The following is a 21,471-nucleotide window of genomic DNA, read 5'->3' on the forward strand; positions in this document are numbered from 1 at the left end:
TGGGGAAGAATAATTTACTATTCAAGCCCTGGCTTCAAATTTCAGCTTCCATTAGACAAAATTTTAAGTTTTAAGAAAAAGCTGTTTATATAAGTGTGTTTAGAAAATGTAGAAATCTTTTAAAAATGTTGACTACATCTAAATGGTGTTAGACAGGCCACATCTTTTTCATTTACTTTTTTGCTGTATACTTTAGTGCCATTAAAGGAAAGCTGTTTAGTTACTCTAGGCATATTCATTGTGCCCAGAAGTGTCTACTTATGTCCATCATGATGCGTTGTTAAGTTTAGAGCATGTGTGTTTAAAAGTATTGATGCTTGTTGAAGAATAGCAAGGATTTTTATTATAAATAGTAAGTTTAATTTCAGCCTATGTTTAGGTGGGGAAAAAAATAGATCATGCAAATATTCAAGGAAAACTTACTCTTTCTTCAGAACAAGGAGGAATCAATATTGGATGTTCCAACTGAATGGTGTCTCACCTTCCATTATAATAATCTCCACAATTATCGAAACAGGGAGGCCAAAGCAAAATCATGATATGCACAAAAATGTTGCTGGATGCAATATCTTATGAGCTTCTGTTCATGCTGTTTTCTTGCACAGAATTTTAAGTTTGGAAATCAGACATTATTTAAAAAAAATCAAAATACCCAACAATGGGCAATATTGTATCAGTTCACAAATAGTTTTGTTTTCTGACTATTGTATGTGGCTGGTAAATACCCAGAAATTAGAGTTGGGTCAGAAAGAGAGTTGATGCACATTTCTTTAGACTGAGGCTTATTTCCCCAGTGATATCAAGTATATTCCTTTAAAGGGCTCTTTTGTCATTTGTTTCCTCAACTGGAAATATTTTGTGCTTCTGGTTCTTTTACGTGGCTGTGTACATGGTAGACAATAAATATTAGGTGGATATATAAATACTGTGAATATTTCAACAAAAAAAACATGAAGCCATTCTTATAGCATATTTGCAATTTTACTATCCTTCTTCTTAGTACTTGGTAGAATGCTGAGCACCATGAATGAACACAGTCAATCTTAATTGATGTTGGTGCTACTCACAGCTATTGGAATAATTTAAAATGGACATTTCTTGATCAATTAATATTTTCATGAGAATGTGGATATTTACTAGAGCTAATAAAAACACTAAACCTATTAGAGTATTCAGAAGTCAAAGAGAACAGAGAAAATCTTTTATAAGATTCTTTCAAAATATCAGTTATGTTGTATACTTCACAGTCATTTTCAACAACTTGTCATGTGCCCGTAGTATTCGGCACATTGAATTTTCCCCATGAAAGTTTGTCCAGTATCTTGAGTTTTATACCTCACTGTATGGATGTTTTAGTTATACAAACTGCATTTCCAACTGAGTTAAAGAATTTTCAGATGTCAGAGAGGTTGCTGGAACCAAAGTTAAAAAAAAAAAAAAAATTTGTTGCTGAAAGTCCTTTCCTAGGCTTAGGCTCCTCAATTTTCAAATGTGGTTAATTTTAATTAAAGTTTAGAGAGAAAAAGAAACCATTGGAAAGATATTGGAACTAAATAATTCACTTCTGGTGCATAGGGAGTTTGCAGTTTGAGTTAATGGTATTCATTACACTGATTAAAAGCAGTGAGCCGTTTTGCCCTTGTTTATTTTCCAAACCAGTGTTTTCAGTAATGGGGGTGGTTGGTATTTGATGTTTTATGTGATGAGGTATTTACTGGTGAGCTGCTTTGACTTCTTTCTTAAATTGATAACCACTTGAAAGGAACTTACCAAACAAAAGAACAGCTTCTTTTCTAGAACTGGACCATTTATTCCAAGTTCAGACAGTGAGAAAACAATTGAGTAGCTTTTATTGCCACCAGCTGTGCTATGGTTATTTGAACAAATGGAAGACTAAAGGAATTGTACAATCTCATTATATACAGCATTACACAAAATCAGGATTCTTTTGTCTAATAAATATTGCATTTGTAGTTGAAGAACTTATAATTACTTAGATTTCCATTGCCATGATGAGTTTGCTGCCCTTTGAAAGCTCTTGTAGGTCTATCAAAATTGAGTCTTCTAGAATTTCAGAGAAGGTGCTGCTGCAGGGTTTGTAGGAAATTTGTAATTATTTGTCTTTCAGATACACACATATCTATCTATCTATATATATATGGAATATTTATGGTGTGTATATATAAACATATATATATATATATGTTCCAAAATAAACAGCTTGATAAATAAACCAAACTGTCTAAACTTTGAAACATTACATTTTTTCATCAAGGAATTCCAATGATTAATATCACTTGGCTACTCTAGGGCTTTGGAAAAAATGAGAAGTGGGTGTGTAAATGTTTTAAGAGGTAATTTTCCAAGCAATTGAGCAGGTAGTTAAAAATACCTTGTTTTCATTTCCTTGCTTGAGAAAATCCTAAAGTCTAAAGGTTTAAAAGAGGACAGAAGAAGCTACACTGAACAGAGCCTGAAGTGTATGCCCCAGATGTAAAATCCACACTCTTGCTCATTGATCAGTATATGGAGTCATTGTGTTTGAAATATCAGTATGGGAACTGGGCCATTCTGTTGACCTTAATATATAATTTCACAGAGATTATTGATGTACTTATTTATTTTTATAATTTATTAAATGTTATCATTGGGGTGAGGTCTCTTGAGTTTGATAGAGATGGACAGACCACACAAAAGGGCTGCACCAGGGTTTCTCAACCTCAGCACCTTATTTATTGACCTTTTGGGCTGGATAACTCTTTGTTGTGGAGGCTGTCATGTGCATTGTAGGATGTGTAGCAGCATCTCTGGCTTCTACCCGCGAAGTGCCAATATCACCCTACCTGCATGTTGTGACAACCAAAAATGTCTCCAGGCATTGCCAGATTTTCCCATGGGGCAAAATCGTCTGAGTCGAGAATGAATATGATAGACAATGAGCTCCTGGCAAGTGATATTGGTTCTCACTCATCTCTATATCCTCTGTGCTTATCAAAAGACTTGTCATAGAGTTAGACCTCAATAAATGTTTGCATAAATTTTTAAAAATAGGTGATTTATGGGGCCGGCCTGGTGGCATAGTGGTTGGGTTCATGCACTCTGCTTCAGTGGCCCAGGGTTTGCTGGTTCGGATCCTGGGCATGGACCCACACACCACTCATCAAGCCATGGTGTAGCAGCATCCCACATAAAAGAACTAGAAGGGCTTACAACTAAAATATACAACTATGTATTGGGGCTTGGAAATTAAAAAAAGCAAAAAGAGGAAGATTGGTAACAGATGTTAGCTAGGGCCAGTCTTCCTCACTAAATAAATAAGTAAATAAATAAATAAATAAATAAATAGGTGACTTACGGAAGAAAGGAGATTTACTTTTGTCACCTTTTCTGCCAATGAGTTCCCACGCTGTTAGTAGAAGAGCCATGGAATAAAAAGGCTCAATGATGCATCTTTTATAAAGAGTAAAAATGTCAGAAAAAAATCTGAATGCCTACTAATGTAAAAACAGCCAAGTTAATATGGTGCATTTATTCTGTGGAGTATTACACATTTATAAAATAGGTTATCTACCAAATCTTTTAAATGATATTGTGTTTGTAAAAGTTAGGTTATAAACTTAAAGAATGATTTGTTTTGAATATATATGGATATACATGTATATGTAATTACGTTATTTTTAGGGAAAAGAACAGGACAGAATATGCTAAATTATTAGTCATTGTTGCTTCTGGCGTTATGATTAGATTTTACACGCACCATCTGAATCATTATTGACAAGATGCCTTCTTTTTCTTTGGTCTTTAGAAAAGCCAAATAAAATGAATGGAAACCCAGCAAAGTTTAAGTGGATTTTATATCATTATTTGAAATGGCAGCTTGTTCATTTTTAATGAAAAGACAAAAAGAAATTAAAGCTCTACTTACTATTTCTGAAATTATTACCCAAAGTTTTCTGTAATTATGTTATTCGATTTCTGTTGCAACGTTGTTATTTGGCAGAGCAAATGTAGCATTAAAGTCTTTTGGTGTAATGACATAACCTGGAAAGAATAGCAACTATTATATGGAAATTCCTTAAAATGTAGAAGAAATAATTTCTTGAAAGTTTATCTGTTTTGCAGACATCCCTCTGTAATATTTTTCATCTCTCACCATTATTCCTTGCTATTTTCTTATGGTAGAATTTTCTTGTAGAAGCTGTAGTTAGGGGAGGAAATGTAGATGATGCAAGTGTGCAGCCTGTGATTTTAAAAGAATTAAGCATCTCAATTATTAGAGAGATTGGCATATATGGCTATGCACCTGCACTGTACTCTCCATATAGATGTGTATATTGAAGTGAGATTGTACAGGAACTGTTTGTGCATTAATCCCAGCTCTTTTGCCTAAGCACATTTTAGGTGCATACATATTTTCTTAGGAAGATCCACTACTTAGGACATTAGGCATTCCCAGTTCTGCCTCCTCATCCTCCTGTTTGACTTGAAATGCCGTGCATTTCAGGCTGCTATATGTTTGAGTAAGAAGTCAAAGATCAAACATTTGGTGCTAGTTTCCCCCTTGCGATCCTTGATTCAGCTGTATAGACTAACTTTGAATTTTAGAAATGCTGTGATCTCACCTTTTGTGCACCCCAGGCCTTTCCTTCAACCTGAAGCACTTTTTCTCTGTAATTCCTAAATTTCCTTCAAACCTCAGTTTGAACAGCACTTCCTCAAGATGGGCATTCTCTGATGCCTTTTCTCCTGAGTCCCCAGTTGTGCTCATAGCACCCTGTGCTTCCCTGTCACAGCACTTTAATACAGATGGTGAGCCCTCATTTAATGACTGTTTTCTGCAGGAGCCTGTAAGCTTCTGTTAGGCCAGGGATCAGGCACATTCCATTCACCACTGTATCTCTAGCATCTAAGTGCCTAACATGTAGATAGAATTTAATAAATGTTTGATGAATCAGTGAAAGAAAGTAGGCATCATCATTTCCAACCTTTTTGGGAGGAAAGAGTAGGACACATCAGAAACAATTCTCAAATAATGTAGAGTAGCACATTTGCTGAACAATGACAGGACATCAAATGCTCAATTTTCTTTCACCCCCAAAAGTTCTGACTTGGAAATGTGGAATTTTGGACATGTGAATTTTAGTGACACAATAAATTATTATAGAATAGCAATATTCCAAATGTTTATTTTTTTTTTTTTGCAGGATGAGTGCTAAGTATACTAACAGTTATAGTTTACACATTTGCATCAAATAATTTTAAGTTAAACATTATTTTTTAAAATATTAATGGTATTGGATAAGTGCTTTTCTCATCTGGAAAGGAACACGACTTTTAGTCTCCTGAACATATTTTAACTTTGGTAGACATATTCATCCTTTCTTGACAGGTGAATAGTTAAGAATTTTTTTAATGTGTTGCAGTAAAGCCCCTTCAAGGAGTCAGTTGGATGTAGGAATAATTTTTTCTACAATAAATAATTCTCCATTCTTTGTTTTGAATCAGATTTTTTTAAAAATATGTTTTTAAAATTTTCTTCCTTGGTTTTAGCTTTCTCTTCTTGCTGTTGTCTGAAAGACTGCTTTCTGCAATGTTTTCTTCCCCTCCTTAGACAGTTTCTTGTGAAGTAAGTCTCTAAAATTATGGGTAGTTCTTACCTGAGTTTTTCTCATATATTAATCTTAGCTCAATTGAAATTAAAACAAACTAATACGCAATCGTATGTTTATAGTTCACCATCATTATAGAATTTTATTTCTCATTTAAATGTCACAACATTTTATAGATAAGGGGGTTAGTTTGTCATTCATTTATTCATAATCAATATGCATATAAGGAGCACTAAATGTATAATGAGATGTAGATACAAAGATCAAGAAGCTATATTTCCATAGTTAGAAAATGCAATTGAAGATATTTCCAGCATTAGCCATACAAATAAAAGGAACCTAGGAATAAATCTAATAAAAGATGCAAAATATCTTCAGGTACAAAAATTATCTTTAATGAAAGTCATTTGAGAAGATTTAAATAAATAGAAAGAGATACTATTCTCATAGATTGGAATACTCAATGTAACAAAGTTGTTAGTTCTCCCAAAATTGAGCTATGGATTCAATAAAATTCTAATCAAGACCCTAAGGGAATTATTTATGGAATTTGACAAACTAATTCTCAACTTTATGTGGAAGAGTAAAGGGCTAAGGAAAGAAAAGACAATTTTGAAGAAAAAGTGCAATGTGTGAAGAATAACATAACATATGTATACTACTTATAAGACTACAATATTGTATATTGTGCATAGCTAAACAGACTAGATTGGAGAGCCCAGGAAACACCAATTTATACATGGAAACCAGACATATGACAGAGGTGGCATTGTTGGTCATCAAAGGGATGAATTATTTAATGAATTGCACTGGGACAAAGAGTTGAAATTGTATCCCTGCCTCATAAAGGCACAAAAGCAATTCCAGATGAATTAAGGGTTTAAATTTGACATGCAAATTGGAGAATATCATTGTGATATAGAGAATGGAAGAATTTTCTAAACAAAGTACAAGAAAAGCACTAATATCAAAGGGAGGAATTGATAATTATGAACAGTAAATTGAAAATTTGTGGGGCCGGTCCAGTGGCACAGCAGTTAAGTGCTTACGTTCTGCTTCGGCGGCCCAAGGTTCACCAGTTCAGATCCTGGGTGCGGACATGGCACCACTTGGCAAGCCATGCTGTGGTAGGCATCCCACATATAAAGTAGAGGAAGATGGGCACGGATGTTAGCTCAGGGCCAGTCTTCCTCAGCAAAAAGAGGATTGGCAGCAGATGTTAGCTCAGGGCTGATCTTCCTCAAAAAGAAAAAAAAAATTAAAATTTGTACAAAAAGAGAAAGAGAAACAAGTCAAAGACCAGGGAAAGATATGTGTGATGTAAATATGATGAAGGATTAGAATTTAGGATGTCAAAGAGAAAGACAATCCAGTAGAATACAGGACAAATAAGAATAATCAATTCTGATAAAATGAAACCCAAACAGCCACTAAACAGCCAAAATAGTGGTCAAGGAAATGCAAATTAAAACCACAATATTATATAATTTCATATACCCTTCAGACTGACAAAATGTAAAGTCCAACAATACCAAGTGTTGGTGAGAGTATGGAGCAGTAGGAAATTTCACGATGCTGGAGAATGTAAAATAGTACCACGAAGAGCAATTTGTTCATACATATGTAGTCAAGTGGTGTGTCTTATAAGGGCCAAGCAATTCCACTGGGAGGTATAATCACATAGAGATACTCTCTTACATGTATGCAAAGAGGTGTGTACAGGAATGTTTATTTCAGCATTGTTATTCAATGTTATTCAATATATTCAGCATATATATTACATATATATAATGGATAAATCTCAAAAATATGTTTAGAAAATAGGGTAAATAGTGGAAGATTGTGTATACTTTATCATTTTCACGTGCACAACACTGCTGTGTATTGTTTAGGGTTACATACATGTGAAATATATCAAAGATATGCTTAACAGTGATAAATATTAAATTCTAGAGTTGATTTGGGGAAGGATGCAATCAAGCTTCAAGTATATTTGTAATCTATTTCTTAAGGGTGGTGGCTTTGAATGTCATTTATATGACAACAACCACAAATTTGTGTGTCTAGCACAGACATCTTTCCTGAACTTCAGGCACGTATATCCAGATTTTTTTTTTAAAGATTTTATTTTTCCTTCTTCTCCCCAAAGCTCCTCTCCCCTCCCCCCAGTACATAATTGTATATATTTTCAGTTGTGGGTCCTTCTAGTTGTGGCATGTGGGACGCCGCCTCAGCATGGCCTGACGAGTGGTGCCATGTTCGCGCCCAGGATCCGAACCTGTGAAACCCTGGGTTGCCAAAGCAAAGCGCCCAAACCCAACCACTCGGCCGTGGGGTCGGCCCCCAGATGTTATGATAGCCTTAAGTGACCCAACTGAACTCCCAGTTTGGTGTTCTATCCAAATGGCTCCACCCACAGTCTTCCTCATCTCAGTTAATGACAGCTCCCTCCCTCTGATTGCTCAGGTAGAAACTTTGAAATAATCCTTGAATGCCATCTTTCCCTCACACCCCACATTCGGTCAGTAGGATATTTGTCTTGTCAGTACCTTCAAAACATATCCAGATTCCTACTACTCGTTGTCGCTTTACTATTACCCCACTGATCTATACCACCAATATCTTTTGCTTGGATTTTCTAAATAGCCTCCTAAATGGCCTCTCAGCTTTCATCCCAGCACTTCCCCCTAACCCACTATCTATTCTCAACACAGCTTCCAGAATGGTCCTGTTAAGTGTAAGTCCCATTATGTTACTCCTCTGCTCAAAGCCGCCAGTGGCTCCTCATTTCTCTCTTAGAAAAAGCCCAAGTCCTATAATGGTCCCCAAGGCACTGTATGCTATGGTCTTTGCCACCTCTCTGACCTTATTCCCTTAACTCTTCCGTTCATTTGCATTGCTCTGGCTGCACTAGTCTCCTTGATGTTCATTGAACACGCTTCAAGTGCTTCTGCCAGACATACTTCCATGCTTGAGCTTTTTCCATCGACCTGCGTGGCCAACTTCCTTTACATGTTTGCTTAAATGCCTCTTCCTTCCTCAAGTGTTTTTTCAGTGGTTACCTTCTCACTTAAATAAGGCCCCTTTATTTAAAATTACAACACCCCCACTCCTAATTCTCCTTTCCATGCTTTGTTTTTGTGTATATCACTTATTTTCTTCTAACACGCCTCTCATTTGCCTTTGTTTTGTGAACACACTTTATCGTCTGGCCCTTATGCTAGAATATAAACTCTGCAAGAGCAAGGATTTTTGTCTGACTTGTTCACAGGTGTATCCCCAGTACCTTGAAGAGTCCAGGGATAGTAGACTCTCAATGAATGTATGTTGAATAAATGAATAAATGAGCATACAGTTGTTTATTTTGTTATTCTATCTATCTCTAATGTAACAATTTAAAGAAAGGTATTCCATTAGGAAAGAAATTATAGTCCAGTGGTAGATGCTGAAAATAATTGCAAATAGTGGATATTTGTATAATAAGATTTTATATCTATTTTTATAATAAAACTTGACCCTAGAAATGGAATTAATGATGGGCCAGGTGTATATATCGAATGGGTAGCTAGTAGCAAAGGAGGATAAAGCAAGGGGGAGCTCACCCAAGAGCAGCTGTAGACTTCAGAACAATATTTCCTCTAACAATACATTTTATTTTAATTTTTTTGTGAGGAAGATTGGCCCTGAGCTAACATCTGTTGTCAGTCTTCCTCTTTTTGCTTGAGGAAGATTGTCGCTGAGCTAACATCTTTGCCAATCTTCCTCTATTATCTGTGGGATGCTGCTGCCACAGCATGGCTTGATGAGCTGTGCCTGCTCTGTGCCTGGGATCTGAACCTGCGAACCCTGGGCCGCCAAAGTGGAGCACGCAAACTTAACCACTCCACCACCAGGCCAGCCCCACAATACATTTTAAACTCTTATATGGAACCTTAGTCAAATGCAAAATCTCATGTTCTACAAGTGCTCTTTTTAGTTTCTTGGGTAGTGCCTTCAGTGTGTATCAGCTTCTTTATATTATTTTAACACGTCTTTGTGTAATTTTTTTTAAGCATGGCACTTGAATTTTCAGGAGTGTTCTGAGCAGTGATTGATCATCGTACATGCATTTTGAATAGGGACATCTGTCTCTGCCGCATATTATGTCTCCTGACATGCCATTTCTCAGTTTGACAGGGCACCTCTAGAGGGCATAGGTTTTAATAAGAGAGAATATGCAATTTTTTTTCTTCCATAGAAAGTTGGTGGTGTTATGTTTTATAATGAAATAATGCATAGTTGGAATGACAGCTTGTCCAATTTACTTTTCTTCATGAGCCAAATATAAAAATAGCAATGATGCTTATTTGTTTTAGCCTTTGTAATATCCTCTTCCAAACATATTTAAGAGGAGAATATTTACTAAATAAGTTTGCTTGTAGTCATAGTAGACAGTGACAGAAGTGGCTTTTTGGCTTTCTCCTAAATTTTTCTTTTTGTATCCTTATCACTGTTCTTCTATACCCTAAATTTCTTCTTGTATTATATTAAATGAGCAAACTTAGATTTTGAAACATATTGAAACATTGTAATTTTTTGAAATGTTGTAGTTTTTTATTACTTATTTTAAATTTATTTTGATACTATTATTACCAGTCATTCGGTAATCATTGCACAATTCTAAAAAAAAATGGAGGTACAAAGATGAGTGAATGAGTTTTCTGTGGATTCTGCCCTGGAGGAGGCCCCAGTTTAGTGTGAGAACTAGACGAAAACACCTTCATAATGACAAGATGTGAACACTCGGGCAGAAAGAGGAATGATGGCCCCTGGCATTGAACCAGTGAGAAACTCTGCTTGAGTAGGGGACGCTGGGCAAGCTGACAGAGAAGACAACTGATCTGTGTCTAAAAAAGCGAATGTGAGTTTGCTAGCAAAAAAGGAGGGGAGGAGGGGCAGAGAGGTGCAACAGCAAGGGGAAATGGGTAGAAGAGTGAAAGGTATTGGCCGATTTAGAGAAAAGTGAGAAATTCCTTGTACCTGGACTACTGGGGGTATGGGGGAAATGGCAGATGAAACTGAAGTGGAATTTTCATTTATACGTAGAATTTATAGTCCTTTTCTTCCATTTTGATAGTTTCTACCTGGCTCTAATATCTTGTCTTAGACTCCCCCAACCCCCAGATATTTCTCAGTCATTTGAGAAGACTCCCTGGAACTTATTTTTCCTACCTCATTTTTTCCTTTCCTAGTGACTTATCTTGATTAATTTTCAAATATGGGAATTAATTTCAGTTACTGTGTTCAAAATATTTTATTAGAAAGTCTTACCTTTGATCCAACTAAATGATTAGCCAATTTACTAATTAAAAGGAAATGTTTTAAAGTTTAGTTTAACGTATTAACAGTTTAAATTAAACTAATCAATTCATTTCTTTGCTTGGTTATTTTAACGGTTTCTGAGGAGTAGTATTACAGAAATTTTTATGATGTGTATCTTTATGCCGATAGTTAACGTTAGTCCTTGTCCAGGTCTCTGTCACTGTATTTGCTTGATCCTGCACTTGCAACATCTTACCATCAGTAAGGAACACCATCTTTTTTTTTTTTTTTTTTTGCTGAGAAGGATTTGCCCTGAGCTAACATCTGTTGCCAATGTTCCTTTCTTTTTTTTTCCTCCCCAAAGCCCCAGTACATAGTTGTATGTTCTAGTTGTAGATCCTTCTAGTTCTGTGTGAGCCGCTGCCATAGCATGGTCACTAACAGACAAATGGTATGTTCCATTCCCGGGAACTGAACCTGGGCCACCGAAGCAGAGCATGCCCAACTTTAACCGCTAGGCCATCAGGGCTGGCTCAAGGAACACCATCTTGAACTTTTATTTTGTAGAACTCTCTTCTCCTTTGGAGTATTTTTAGTATTCCTTAACTAGCTATTTCCCATTTCTGTATATTTTCGTAAATTTTTAGAGCATTTAGAAATCCTATGCCAAACCTTTCAGTTGTAGGAAATTATCTTTTTATTTCAGAATTCTGTGATCTGCAAAATGGGTATTCAGTTACTTAATGAGATTATTTTCATGTCCAGAATGTTTGCCCTAAACAGTTCAAAGGTAAGTTTTTTTGTTCAGCTTTAGCAATGATTTTTTAAAAAAACTTTGAAAGCGTTGCTTTATTAAAATAATAGAAGAAGTTGTAGAGGAAGAACTCCCAGGGAAGAGGTTAAATCATATAAATAGCTCTGCTGAGAGTGCAACAAAGTTCTCTATTGTGCTGTTGCCACAGCAGCACGAATAATTCAAAACAAGGAAATGGAGTCTCATGTTTAATATAATACAGACTTTTCCCTAGAACTTCTGTGGTCTAGGGTTTTTCAGAGATCGGCATGTTTATCTACATATTTCTAAATTTAGATATGCCTTTAATGTAACATAGTAAAAGAGAAGTACTTAAAATTCTATATGATGCAGTTATTTCTTAAGCATTTTTTTTAATTGACTTTAAAACATCAGGATTCTTCTTGCTGAAATAATGCCTCAGGACATTGTGAATAAGTGCTTATGGAGAGAGACATAATCTTTTATGCATTTCACATTCAATTTTAAAAGGTCGCTTTGAAAGGTATGAAGAGGTGTTTGGTAATTCAAGAAAGAGAAGTGATTTTTTTTCTCTTGAACATTTAACCCCTAACAAGAGCTGCCTCTGCAATGTCAGTAGGTATTCTATTCTGAAAGTCCAAATCTGGAAACTCAAAAACATGGATGTGGAAGTTTGGGAGTTTAAAAATAAACTTTATGTCATTTTAGAAATAAATTTGAAAGATATTGAACTCTAATATTAAGCCTGTATCAAATTTAATTTACTATTCAATAAAGCACAACTAAACCTCCACCAAAAACGAAATTCCAATATGCCATAAAAGCTTGTTTACAAAGAAGTGTTGGAAGGTAGCGAACTACTTTTTGTTAAATATACTTGACACAACATAGTCCAGATAGAGACCTGCTTTAGACTTTAAAAGTTTATTGTCCCTTGGCTAGCTAGTTCTTCTTGCTGCCTGCGTGGCTTTCATGCCACCAGTTTTACCCTTGTTCTTGCTAAAAAGTAAATGTCTGGGCAATTCTGGTTGTTATGGGATAAGAAAAAGTGAAATGATTAGGGAATTTTCCTATTCTGATCCTTTCTACCCAGTGACTTCATGATGAAGATGATGCAAAAAATTGGTCAAATGTATATTCAGTATATATGTGTGTTTGCATTTTACCCATTTAATAAGGACAAATATTTCCTAGTTTTCTCAGAGGCTTAATTCATTTACTATGTATAAATTGGCCAAATATTATTTCTTGCATGAAAATTTTATTAAGGAATTATGACTCAATTCTTCACTTATCTTCTCTGTCTAGCATTGAAAGGGGAATTCTCAGAGGTTCAAGAAAATAATTGTGAATCACCCTTAAAAGTAATTGAAAAGTTAGAAAGGAAATAAAAATAAAATGAAAATGTATTCATCCATTCAGCAAATATTTGTTAAGGAACTACCTCTGTTGGGTTTGTTTCTAGACACTGGCGTATTGAAAAAGACAGGATGACCTCATTAAACTTACGTATAATAAATGTTTTAAGAGGGAGTTTGGATAATAAAATAACCTATTAAGATTTTCCAATATTGTTAGGATTCCTTCCATTCATTTACTCATTCAGACAGTATTTCCTCATGAGCACATCAAAATTTTTCTTATGTACCCTAATCTCCCTTTCTTCATCCAATGTTGTCTTCTCCAATTTCTCAAAAGGAAGAAAATTTTAAAAATTAAGTGGACTTCACATGCTGTTTGGAAGCAGGATTATCTATTTAGGGCTTCATTTTATTTTGATGTTTCCATCTCAACCTTGATACTTTGGGGAAGGTGTGCCTGAGGAAGACTAAGTGTGACATTCAAGAATAGAGTCTGAAACAGGATCAGGCAATGACATATGTGTTCTAGAGGATCATAAACTTTCTATATGATGGTCATGTTTTATGTGATATTAGTGAGCATCATAACTATTCATTGACTTCTATTAATAGATTTTTCTCAAGAGGAGGAAAATATTGCATGGGCTTTGTGGCCCGTCCTCCTGTTCAGACTTACTGTACTTTGTGGAGCAGGCTTTATAGGTACACCATTTATGAGAGAGGGGCTGACAAAGGCTTCCATAACTTCCAGTCTTTAAATGATGAAAATTGGGGAGCTGGTGAAGGATTTCAGGGAACCACTTACTTAATTGACTCTCTTTTCAGGAAGATGTATTTCAAAGAATAATAGCCTAAGATTCAACTCCAAAGCTTCAGTGTAGATAGGAAATTCTTCTGGCTGAACTATATAGCTAATGCTCAATTACCATAGCTTCTATTGAACCATATTCTAAACACCTTCCTTTGTAACCATCACCTTGCACAGAAGTCTATATTTTTAGCCTTTAAGCAGAGCTCAAGCACTGTATTTAGACATCTGACTTGAAGATTAAAATTTGCTCAGTGAGCAGAACAAATGTTCAGAAAATAACATTTCAAGGTTAGAGTTAGTGTCCTGAATAAAACTCCTTTTCTTCTTTTTCTTTCTATTGAATATAATATAAACAATGTACCCTGACTGGCTTTCAAGATTAAAAAATCAGAGAATAACAGTGAACTTGGAGAGGGAAGTGAGAGTAATTAAAAATTGAAGGGGCTTCTGTTGAACAATTGTTTGCCTGAAACTAAGTACACGTTTTATTCCTGATTCAATAGGATTATGGATCTTAAAAGGATTTTAAAAACTATGTAGTAAAGCTTTTTTAAAAAGGACCAAAATGAGCCTACACCCACCTTTAAAAAAATGGAAAGAACGAACACATACACACACACATACACAAAGTCATTATAGTATCCCTCTCAGAATGGAGAGAAGAAAACTATTTAATTATTCTTTATGACCAGTAATTGTAGACCATTTACAATGTGCTAGTCATTGTGTGAAGGCCCTTTATATCATTGACCTTATTTAATGTTCACAGCAATTCTATGAAATAGGTATTATTAGCCCATTTTATAAATGAGAAAATAAAGAGCAGAGCATTTAATAACATTCCTAAGACTCTACAGTTAGTGAGTGGTAATATATTATGGATATTTCTCAGGAAAACCCCAAAATAATACCTAAGACTCTCTAGTGTTGAGAAATAAAAACATTTTACTTCTTAAGGGAATAGATGAGAGTGATACATCATGATTATTATTCTTAAACAAGACATTGCAAGATCCCAGGGGCCTTTCCAGAAAGGGAAGTCACATATTTGCACTGAGGGAAAGTGATTATCACTTGGTGAAAACTTAAGAATTCAGCTCACTTCGATTGTGTGCGACTTGCTGGGAAACTTATCTCTTTGTATCCCACAGGTAAAAGGATGTTGTAACTGCATTTCACAATGGGTCGATAACTAAATGGACCTGGGCACTCCCTCCTCCTTGCTGCCTGGTGGAGGTATAGCCTTCACTTAGTGCAGCCCCAGTTCCATGTGAGCAGTACAAGCTAGAACCCAAGACTGTTTGAATGATCACAGATTCCCACCCTGTAAACTAGGGCTGAAATAAATATTGGAAATTCTGGACAATTTTTAGGCATTGCATTTAGAAAGGAATAAAGAGCATGTGAAACTCTTTGACTCTTTTCTGATTCTTGGTGTTGTAATGCTCAAAGCACACTTCGACCCATCACGGGGAGACATTCCATGGTAGGGCATGGCAATAATGTAAGAAGAGAGAGAGTAAATCAAAGGTGAGTTAGAGATTTATTTTTAAACTTGGTGGAATACCAAGTTCATGTGGCAGAAAGTATAACAGAGGGCTGAGTATTACTTGGTGAACTGATTATCATTCCTCTTTGTAGAATGGGTTGTCAGTACACATGGCCCAAATGGTATCTTAATTCTTCATTTAAAATTCTAAAAGAGAACATTGAAGTTTTATGTCAAGTATGTCATGTTGCTCTAAAACAGAGACTTTTAAGTACTAAGATATAATCCCATTTAGTCACTGAGTCATTGGCTTTTTCAGAACTCTTGGAAATTATCACCATTATTTATAGATGGGAACATTCGCCTGGGGAATTAAATGATTTGCTCAAAGGAAAACAGTAGTAAATGGCAGAATCAGCCATCTAATACTTTGGATTTTTAAAAAGTATTAAAAACAAATAAATAGAACCCCCCCCCCATTTCTGTGTTTGTAGAGTATTCTGCCTACCCCTCACCCTAGGCAAAATAAGGAAGTAGAAAAAACATTACTGTGAGAGTTAGACAGATGTCTGTTCAAACCCTGCCTCATGTCACTAACTATACAACTTGAACAATTTACCCAAACTTCATTTTCTGAAGAGAAGATGATTTTATGTATGTGAATAGAAAGAAAGTCTGGGAAGCTGCCCTGTTAACAATAGCTACTTCGGCAGTGTAGGGTTATGAGACAGTTTTTACCTTTGTCTTCATACATTTTTTGTATTATTTGATTTTATGATCATATATTATTTGTATAACACACAATACTTTGCAGTCAGAAAATAATTATGAATTTTATTTAGTGTTTACAAATAATATGTAGATACCAATTTAAACACCCCATATAGATGTACACATACGTATGTGTGTGTATATTTATTTCTTTTTCATTAAACACTGGACATATGATGGCTACTGGAACATGAAACTCTGGGACCATTTGTATTTCATATGGTCAGATCACATATCCTAACTTTTGATTCAGAAAACATGGCCTCAGTTATGTATTCAACTGCGTACTTTTTTCCAATTCTCTATTAGCTCTTATTTCATCTTCCACCATAGTCACTACAGAGGAGAGAAGCATGTTTTGTTCCCATTCTTAATCTCCTTTATTTCTTGATCCTCAAGGATTTTGTTCTTTAAGTTGTCTGTAGTTTTAAGACTATGACTGGTGAACCATCTGGATTCCAAAAGAAATCTCTGTAGAGTGCTAGACATTGGTTTTATTGTCAGAATTTACCTGTAGTCAATTCTGGTCCTCCATTTACCAAATATGAGAACTTTGTGAATTTACCTAGTCTTTGGGTAAATTAGTCTCCCTGTCTATAAAATAGATGTAAGAAAATTTAACTCTCAGGATTGTTGTGATAATTAAATGAGCTAAAATTTTCAAGTGTCTGGTGTTATGAAGACTAGATAAAAATCATTTTCTTTCTCCTTCACTTGATTTAAACCCAACATTCACTCTTACTGTTGTCCCAGGTAAAAATTTGCTTACTCATTTTGCAATAAATTAGATGTGAATTTTAAGTCTGTTTTTAAGTGTAATTGAATCTCTTGTGGAGTAACTAAAAACGATGGCCAACTGGCAGTCTTTTCCGTATTAGGTTAATTTCAGCCTAAATTTTCTGGGTTGCTAGGCAGGCTTCTCTTTATCAAGGAGTAAAATAAAAATCCACAAAGTCAAGTAACATTAAAATAAAATTTCTGAAGCCAAAAGACTAAGTAAATGGCACTGTGATACATGAGAAGATTCTGGCACTTATGAAAAGGGCTGCACATGTTTTTGATGTCTTCAGATTTATGAATTTATTTTCTTCCCTGACTCTCAAAGTAAAAACCTTGGTCAAAAAAGAAAAGGTAGGAAAAAGAATATAAAGTTTATCTATAATCATACCATCCAGAAATAATCACTCTTCACATTTTGGGCTTTTCTTTTAGTCTGTTTTCTATTGAATATGTGGATAAATTTTATGTATGAGGTGTGAGTGAGTGGAGTATAATTTGTGGTCCAAGATAGGGATAATAATACATCTTTTTGTATCTTTTTCCCTTACTTAGCATTGTACTGTGAACATTTTTTTAGTGTCATTACGTATTTTCAATATCATGATTTATAGAAGTTGTATTATAATCTATCCTATGATTATACCATAACTTCTTTTGTTATTCCACTTACATTGGGCATATAGAAAATTTGCAGTTCTTTCACAACATTTTAAAATAACAGCGTGATGGACATTTATTTACATAAATTACCATCTGCATCTTTGATTCCTTTTTCTTTAGAACTGATTCCTAGAAATGGTCACTCTCAAAGAGTGTGAACTTTTAAAAAGATTCTTGATATACTGTGACAATTTTTTCTCCAGAAGAGGTATACCAATTTACACTCCTATTGGTAGTATATGAGGTGCTCTTCACATCATAAGCTTGTCAGCATCGTGTATTAGCATCGATAGGTAAAAATGTTAATCTTTCATAATTGGCATTTGTTTGATTACCAGTGAAATTGTTATGTTATGTGTTTTGTTTACTGAGGAATACACACACACACAGACACACACACACACACACACACCCTGGAGTGGTCTTCCCTTCTTTTCAGCAAGTATTAGATATGTTGCATTGCAATGGCAGTTTTTAAAAATTTATTTGAATATATGTCAATAAGCAAAATGTTGGCTAAAAATAATTCCCTTAGCAGCAAGTTTAATCAAATGCTTAAAGCATTTTAAAGAGACTAAATGTGGGATGCTTTCCTCAGAATGATGTGCTGCATGATACGCTGCTTCTGAGATTTTCATATCCCCTTTTATGCTGGGCATAAATTTTGTTGGTAATTTTGTTGTGTTTACCCTGGGTTCCCCAACAATGTCGAATTAGCAACTTTCAAACCTGCAGACATCTGCTTTTGTCATCAAAATTGAAAGATATACCTGAAAGGAAAGGTTTCATTCACAAACTGTATAATCTTCTGCTTCTGCAGAATTGAAAGGAACTGACTTGAAAACATATTTAAGGACTCAGGCTTCAGTCAGCATATAGTTTAAGACTGGAGAAAGGACGAATTTCCTTTCAAAGTAAGCACTAGCATGACTGTACTTCCTAACAAGAAAAGGTAAGATCTTCTAAAATTATGTCATCATTTCCACACCAATTGCTATGATTCTAAAAGTTCCTTTCTATACAATCTGGTGGTACTTTTTTATAAACTGTAAAAAGTCAATAGTAATTGCAGAATTTTTAGTGTGTATAGATGTGAGTTTTAAATGGTCTTATTATGTGTGATTTTTTAAGATGCTAGCTTATTTTTCCAGGATGTCATGTTTGATGTCTAGAAAGATCAGCTTTGAAACATTTCTAATTAGGGGAAAAATAAGTTTTTATAAGAGTAAAATGTGATCAAAGTCTTTGGCAGATTGAAGAAGAAGCCTGGCTTATAAGAAGAGATTTTATAAAGTACTTTTTAGGCCTTAGAGGAAGGTAATAAAATAATTTTATTGAATTCAAACATGACTCAGCTTCTAATATTAATTTTGTAAATAGGAAAAAGGTACTTAAATTATTAAAGTGCCTTCATTTTAAAGGTTAACTTTATTATTATTTTTAGTTAGCTCATAGGGAAATTTATTTTTTACCTCTTTTAAAGCTTTAGATCTTTCTTAATTGACACACAATTATTTGAGTGCTTTCTATGTCGTGCATGCAGTCAGATCCTACCTATGGGCTCTGCTTATCTAATAAAGGAGGTAAAGTAATGATCTATATCTGGAACACAAGGTAATGAATCCTATTACTTGGATACGTCCCTCTTCTGATTTGCAGACAACTTAACTGTGACATCTGGTCTTTAGCCAGTGCTGGAGATGGAGCAGAATTAAGTATTTGAGAGCTATTTCATTTGTTTCTCCATTTTAACTATGGTCCTTTCTGAATGTGTTCAAAGAACTTTTCATAGCTATAGTCCTCTAATTTTATGTAAACTAAGTATACTTTCTATTGCTTCTTTTTTACTATAAAACCTTGTGTGTTCGTTTTAGAAAAATTAGAAAATACTGAAAAGTAAAAAAGAAAAATGAAAAAAAATTATCAAAAGAGAATTCCTGGTAACATGTTGGCACATACTCCAAAGTCTATTCTATATAATTCATATATAATTGTTTTTATGAAATGAAACCAAAGTGCTTGGTCAACAGCTTATTACACTGAATATCATATCTTTGACATTACGTATTTTATAAATGTTGTTACAACTTTTTTTATTGAGCAACTAATATCTAGGGCAGTGATCACGTTAGCTTGCAGACAAATTTTGCGTAGTCTGAGGAGTGTTTGCTGATCTTTTGAAAAAGAGATTTCACATAAAAATCCAGATGTCTAATTCCTCTTGAAAGTTGGGAAGCGCTGCAGTGCTCATTATCTGCTTGGCCACAGCTGGTGGGAGCCGATTGTGGCCCATGTTAGCTGGGGCCTGTGCCCTGCGTTCAGTGCAATCCTCCCCTAGTTTCCTTCATTCCTTGATGTTCATGCCTGATTCCTGAAGCCAGCTGAATCTGCAAGAGTAGTGGTTTGTCTAGGATAGTGGTTTTTCAATGAGACTGTAATGGCCTCTAAAGCAAGATTTGGGAATTTGTGGGAATGTTTTCTGGGTGCCACAATGCTTGGAGGGTGCTACTCACATTTATTGGACTTGATTCAGGGGTGTGAGAGGTCCCATAATGTGAGGGATAGTCCTGTACCTGGAAGAAGTTTTCTTATGTCCTGCATTTTAAAATATCCCTTTGGACATTCATTTGGGTGAAACACCAGTTTATGATTATTTGAACCTGGAAACAAAATCTGTTGAACTTATGAAAACTGTTTTTATTCAAATTTAGTGTTCACTGAATTGTCTAGGGCTATGACTATCATATAATTTCGTGTTTTATTATTAGAAGTTTTACTATGAATTGTTCACCATTTGGAAAACCATGTCATTGACAACAGCATAGCCTATGGTACTTGAATAACCACCACACACAGCTCCTTCAGTGTGCGTTTGGAGCTCCCTTGTTCAATATAGAAAAAAAGAAAATTGAGACTCCTTAGATCTTTTATGAATAAGAAATAATTTTCATTTCCTATGAGAGAATATTAGTCGTTCTTCATATTTTCTTTACTTCTACAGTCTGTAATTTACCTTAGCATGTTATCTGGACTTCAGTTAATCTTATTTTCCTTTATTTTATCATGTACCTATAAGTCTGGCATATTGTTTCTTATTTTATTACTAGATTTTATTCCAATGTCCACTCAAACCCTCTAGTGTCTCATTTTCCTGCCTTTCTTGTAAGGGCTAGCTTCTTGTTTCTTCTCTTTGATATATATTTACTCATTGGTAGTAGGGCAAGCATTGGAGGATTTCTTAAATGTGTAAATGCTCAAGCCTGGGAGCACTTCACTGATTTTTAAAAATACACTCTATAGAGATTGAATTTAGAATCTATCAGTTTCATTTTAGGTTAGCAAAAGAGGCATTGCAACATACTTGTTTTAAAAGTGGGACTTTGTGCTTGGTAAGCTTAATGTTCTAGATGAGCATCAAGGATGTATATAGGTCCTAAAGAGGCTTATAGTCTTCTAAAAAGACATTACATAGAAATAATTTACAGCTAGACTTAGAGGATGATAAAATATGCTCTAGGATCTCAGAGAGGGGCAAGTTGGTATGTTTGAACTGGGAAGGAAGGTTGTAGAAGTAGCTGAGGAGGTGCCCCCGAATGTAGAAGCTTGAGGAGGCTGCAGAGAGCTTTAGAGATGGAGAGAGTGCGTCTTTTTCTTTTTTCCTTCCCTTCTTTCCACTTTAGAGCTCTGTATCTTTTCCTCTTCCTACCTTGAAGACACAGAAGCTACAGATGTAAGTGACAGAGACTAAAGCAACTTGGTCATGGATGTGAAGTGTTGATTTTAGGTATTTGTTTTCACCTTAAACTCAGACAAATATAAAGATGTGGCCTTGAGGGCTCGGAATTGTGCAGCTGTCGCTCTTCAAGGCAAATTGTAGGTGGGATCTCAGAGCAAGACATCACTTGCATTTCATT

At 35.1% G+C, this 21,471-nt stretch overlaps 1 protein-coding gene across 5 annotated transcripts in view; it reads left to right on the forward strand.

The window, feature by feature from the left end:
* HDAC9 (histone deacetylase 9) overlaps positions 1-21,471 on the forward strand; it is an 866,113-nt gene that overhangs the window by 164,008 nt on the left and 680,634 nt on the right. The gene's annotated exons all lie outside the window — the stretch shown is intronic.

The sequence above is a fragment of the Equus asinus genome, chromosome 1 (assembly GCF_041296235.1).
Source record: "Equus asinus isolate D_3611 breed Donkey chromosome 1, EquAss-T2T_v2, whole genome shotgun sequence".
Taxonomy (NCBI): domain Eukaryota; kingdom Metazoa; phylum Chordata; class Mammalia; order Perissodactyla; family Equidae; genus Equus; species Equus asinus.